A 6228-nucleotide genomic window follows, 5' to 3' on the forward strand; every position below is an offset into this window, starting at 1 on the left:
AAGGAGACGTGTGTGTAGCGTGCAGGGTGGATATTGTCACGGGTCCTGGTGGCCTGCAGGCCTTTGCACAGGCTGCACAGGTGCGGTTTTGGTAACGGGTTATGGTTTTCTTTGTGGAGTAATACTTGGAGTGTAGATATATACGTAACATCATATAGATAGATAGATATTTTCAAAAAAACTTTATCCCTAGCTTGCTCCTGTGGCCATATGGCTGAGGGCAAGGGAAACCTTGGGGGTGTCGGAACCCCAGGCCTCCCGGCTTGGGCCTGCATGTAGGACACCTGCCAAAGGATTTGGAAACATCTGAAGCCCCAGTGGGGGTGGGGGGTGTTTGCCAGTAATAGGGTTACATATGGTTCTTGAATGAGTCGTGGATTTGGAAATGATTTGGCTGATTTGACTTGGGACATGAAAATTTTTCCTTAAAAAAAAAAAAAAAAGCCTGAGTTTCCCTTAACGAAGCTGCAGGCCACTGTTCCCTGTCCTGTCCCCTTCAGCCACAGAAAAAAGCCCATCTCCTCTGTAATTGCCCTTCAGGTATTTGAAGACTTATCAAATCCCTCCTCCCCTGGTTGCCTATCTGCCTTATTGTGGGTACAGGGGGAGCTTGGGATCACTATCCCACATTGCCCCTGACCTGGCAAATAACAAGCTCCTGTAGCTGTGACAGGACTCTTGGTCCCCACAGGATGTGGGGTGCAGCGGGGCCTGAGAGTCCTGCCCTGTGTGAGACTTGCAGCCCCAGGGTGCCCTGGCAGCTGGGAGATCACAGCAGCTTCAGTCTCCCAGCTGTGGGGGCACAGGCTATACATGCAAATTAAAGCTGGCTAGAAACCAGCTATGAAGTTATTATACACTTTCCAACAATAATTTGATAGCTGGTTGGCCCTTCTTAAGGTGCCAGAGTTCATTCACACATGTAGCTAATCTAAATTAGTAGGGGGGGCCTTGGAAGTTGACACCATCTTCTTTCCAAGGACAGCAACAAGGGGGAAAGCTTCACCCATAGGTTATGATGAGGTGGTACAGACTTGAATTTACCAGCTGTCCATACTCTTACTAAATAGCTTGGCTGAACAACCCAGGGTTTGCCAACCTTCTCAAAGAGCCTGATAAATATAAAACTGTCTAGGTTTTTTCAACATTTTCAACATCTTTGCCAGCTGTCTAACAAGGTAAACTTGAGTTTTTTTCCATGAAATTGAAAGCCACAGCTCACTCAGGACATTTTTTTGTTTTGTTTTAACTTTAAATGTAGACACCAAAGGTTGCACACATAGGAGCAGCCTAGTTTGCAGAGGCACCAAGTTCCCATTGACTTCACTGGGTACTGTGGACAAATGGGGTGTTCTTAAGTGTATATGTTTTATCACCCAAACTTGAAAATGTTAGTCCTGAATCCCGGTTTACCATTGATCTGATTTCTAGCTCAGAAGTTTAAAAAACTATTCTTTGCTTTCTACTCCTGAAGTGGATGCTGGTGCAGATAGTCATTTCAGTCCACCTTCTGAGTGGAATAGTGTGCAAGCAATCTTTGTGCATACAAGGCAAAATTCTAGTTCGAGTTCCAGCAGTTGAAGGCACGGGAAACCTTACCTTACCTTAAGGCAGGATGCATTTAACAGGGCAAGGTTATAAAAATATTCAGGAAGGGAGTAGTTGAGAAATTAGCCATTACATCAGCTGGTGCACAAAAGCCATCCCTACTGCTCCTCCATTGTAACATTTATATGCCCAAGGAAATGGTCACAATTTGGGGATACAGAAAAGCTTCAGTACCTTAATAAGCAGGATTTTGACATTTTGGGATTGTGTGTTGCAGATGTGGGGCAAAGCATATGAAATAATCTTGTTCAGGATCAGTAAGGAGCATTCCTTACAGTGTTCCCCTCTCCCCTCATGCGGATTCCCTAAGTGGGAGAACTACGCTGGGATTCACTGCAACTTTTTTCTGTTATCATAAGAGTATTATCTGTGCCCACAAATCCTCCCCCATGGAAAGTATTTTGAGTGCAAATACTATGTGAATAAATGCATAATTCAAGGACAGCAATATTTCTTGTGTAGTTGCAAGAATCATGTGAACTTCCCTTATCACTTCATGGGTGTTGAGAGTTGCGCTAGACAGTGGTTATGGCATAAACTTTTTATAGCCAAAGGAAGCACCTGCACTGAATAAGAAACTGCAGGTTTTAGCAGAAAGAATTGCACAGTCATCATAACTGCAGCAAACTAAATATTACTGCTTAAAAAAGATTTCACAAACCTGCAATCTACAAATAAACGTTTCCATTTACTTAAAACCTATTTTTGATAGTTTTAGATCAAGGGTTACCACTATGTGCAATACAGGAATATTGATAGGAGATTGATATTTATTTGCTAGTCCCAGTCAACAGCCAGAAATCTGATATCACACAGCCCTTTAATGCCCAACTAGATTTAGTTTAGCCTCTTGATTACTTCAGGGTACACATAAGAAGTTAAGACTTTCTTCAAACAGCTAGCGGAAGTTTCCCAATCACAGGCCCTGGTTTTCATGGGGGACTTCAGTCACTTTGACATCTGCTGGGAGGGCAATACAGCAGTGAGCAGACAATCCAGGAAGTTTCTGGAGAGTGTTGGGGACAACTTCTTGGTGCAAGTGCTGGAGTATTTAACTAGGAACCGTGCTCTTCTTGACTTGCTGCTCACAAATGGGAAAATTGGTGGGGAGTATAGTAGCAGATGGCATTGGGCAGCAGCAACCATGAGATGACTGAGTTCAGGATCCTGAGGAAAGGAAGGATGGAGAGCAGCAGAGTAAGGACCCTGGACTTCAGAAAAGCAGACTTCAACTAACTCAGGGTTGGGAAGCCAGTCTGAAATGGGGAGGAGTCCAGGAGAGCTGACTGTACTTTAAAGAAGCCTTACTGAGAGTGCATGAACAACCCATCCCGATGTGCAGGAAGATTAGCAAATATGGCAGAAGATGCTTGGCTTAGCAGGGAACTCTTCAGTAAACTAAATGACAAAAGGGAAGCATATAAGAAATGGAAACTTGGACAAACAACTAGGGAGGAGTATAAGAGTATTGCTGGGTCATGCAGGGATGAAGTTAGGAAGGCCAGAGCAATTGGTGTCGCAGCTAGTAAGGGACATGGTGGGTAACAAGAAGGGTTTCTACAAATGTCAATAACAAGATGAAGACCAAGGGAAGTGCGGTTCCTTTACTGAATGGGGGAGACAACCTTGTGACAGAGAATGCAGAAAAGGCTGAAGCACTCAATGCCTTTTTCACCTCAGTCTTCACAAGCAAGTTCAGCTCCCACACTACTGCACATGCCAGTACAGTTTGGGGAGGAGGCGAGTAGCCAACAGTGACAAAATAAGAGGTTAGGGATTATTTAGAAAAACTGGGCATATACAAGTCCATGAGGCCAGATGGGATGCACCCAAGGGTGCTGAGGGAGTTGGCTGATGTAATTGCAGACACACTGGCGATCATCTTTGAAAACTCATGGCTATCAGGAGAAGTCCTGGGTGACTGGAAAAGGGCAAGAATAGTGTCTATATTTAAGAAAAGGAAAAAGGAGGATCCAGGGAACTACAGACCAGTCAGCTTCACCTCAGTCCCTGAAAAAAATCGAGGCAGTCATCAAAGAATCCATTTCTAAGCATTTGGAGGAGGAGAAGGTGATTAGGAACAGTCAGCATGGATTCACCAAGAGCAAGCCATGCCTGACCAATCTGATTGCTTTCTATGATGAGATGACTGGCTCTGTGGATGCAGGGAAACCAGCGCATGTGGTATACCTTGATTTTAGCAAGGCTTTTGATACAGTCTCCCACAGTGTTCTCGCAGGCAAGCTAAGGAAGTACAGGCTGGATGAATGGACTGTTAAGGTGGGTAGAAAACTGACTGCAGCATCCGACTTAGAGGGTAGTAATCAATGACTTAATACAGGGGTAGGCAACATTTTTTGGCCAGAGTGCCAAAAAACCCACAATGTCTACCTTGTAAGGTGCCAGTACCAGCACACCACAGAAACAAAACTGGGGCAGAGGAGGTACATGGCAGGATGCACTGTATGTTTAATACTATTAATAATCATGAATGTTGCTTTTTAAAAAAAATTTTTTACAGTAAATTGAGAGCTGGTGTCAGTAAATTGGGAGTGAGGGCTGCCCCCAGGCTCTGCTACTCACGGCCTTTTTCTAGTCTCCTGGCACCTCGTCAGAGCACCACGAGTGCTCTTAAGCCGTGCCAGGGGTCCTGCAATGACCTGCCAATTCCCTCTGCACTCTGGGGTGGAGATCATCAGGACCTGCTGATCTGAACACGTCTAAACCCACCATAAGTTTCCTGACTAGCTCCTCCAAATTTCCTAGTGTATCCTGCAGAGGCTCCACATTACCCGGTACCTTCTTTTTACCCCCTATTTATTTAAAAAAGGATTTCTTGTTTTCCTTGATCCAGGTCACTAGTCCCAGTTCCATCTCCGCCTTAGCCTTCCTAACAGCCCCTCTACATCCTTGGTGATGGCCCCTCCCATCCATTGGGCATACACCTGCTTTTTAGCTTTGAGACATTCGTGGATTCTTCTTGGTGAGCCATGGGGGCTTTTGAGCGCTCCTGCCCCCTTTGATCTGCATGGGGATTGTCATCCAGTATTTATTGTCAATCTCAAAATCAGGCTATTGACACAAAATAATTAAGTTATGGATTTCCATCTGTCTCCACACACCTATGCACTTGGTTGAGGGCTTTTTTTGAGCCATCAAGAGTGCAGCTTTCCAAATACATTTCTGCAACCTTGAAACCATTTTTTTTCTTTTAAATAAAAGCAGACATTCCTATATAATTGTTTGATTCTAGAAACTTGGTTTTTAGTAAAAACATTAATTTAACAAGACTTGTAATTTAAAAAGATGGGCAACATTGTATATGGCTTGCCTACCTTGTTGCATAATTTAAGTCAGAAGTGTTCAGTCCCTGGCACCAAGTGATCCAGCCTATGGGCCTCCCCATTGGTCTGAAAATTTGACCATGGAGGAGGGTGGTACCACTGCTACCCTGCTGCCAAATATCTGGGCCCATTGGAAGCCCTTGGCCCTGCACACAAGAGCTGGTGTACAAGGGCATGCAGGGTTGAGGAGAGGCAGCACAGGGCCCATCCTGGCATACAGGGTTTGATTCAGCCTGAAGACTAGCCCTGGGCCACTCATCTGATATGCAGGGCCAAAAGCTTAAGTACCACTGATCTAAGTAAACTAATGTATACTTACTGAAAAACTAGAAGTGCTCAGCTGAAACTGAAATATACTGTATACCAGTGGTTTTCAACCTTGGTACCTTACGTACCCCCTGCTGATCAACGCAGCAAAAGCAAACCCAGAAACCCACAGTGGCACTTCTGATTTTGCTGCAACAAGCCGAGTCCCACTTTTTCCACAGCAGCCTGAGGCAAAGCAATGTGTGTGGGGCCTCCCTCCCTATTCCCTGGCACACTGATGCTAGGGAGTGAAAGACCTGGTGCACCAGACACAGCAGGAGGGGTGGCGGCCAGAACTTCCAGCCCGAGCAGGCAAAGACCAAAACTCAGCACCCGCATACCCCTGGCCCGTGTCTCACATACCCCTAGAGGTATGTGTACCACAGGTTGAGAAACACTGCTGTATACAGTATTACAGACAAGGACTCACTAAGACGTAGTACAATGGAAGTAATGCACTTATCTCTACTAGAAATAGATACAGACCAGGGGCAAGGAGGGGGAAGACTCTGGAGTAAAGCATCCACACCTGAGGACAGGAGGATGATCCAGGCAGATCTTGACAGGCTTATGAAATGGACAAATGAGAACCTGATGGTTGCAAGGTTCTCCACCTTGGCAGAAAAAACCTGCAGCATGCTTATAGGCTCGGCAGTGCTACACTGGTTAGCACTACAGATGAAAGAGAATCGGGGGTCATGATTGACCACAAGATGAACACAAGCCTCCAATGTGATGCTGCGGCTAGTAAAGCGAGCAAAACGCTGGCTTTCATCCATAGCTGCTTCTCAAGCAAATCCTGGGACGTCATTCTCCCCTTGTACTCCGCCTTGGTGAGGCCGCAGCTGGAGTGCTGTGTCCAGTTTTGGGCTCCACAATTCAAAAAGGATGTGGAGAAGCTTGAGAGAGTCCAGAGGAGAGCCATGCGCATGATCAGAGGTCAGGAAAACAGACCTTACGATGACAGGCT

Source organism: Crocodylus porosus, unplaced genomic scaffold (genome assembly GCF_001723895.1).
Source record: "Crocodylus porosus isolate Cpor-Errol unplaced genomic scaffold, CroPor_comp1, whole genome shotgun sequence".
NCBI classification, from domain to species: domain Eukaryota; kingdom Metazoa; phylum Chordata; order Crocodylia; family Crocodylidae; genus Crocodylus; species Crocodylus porosus.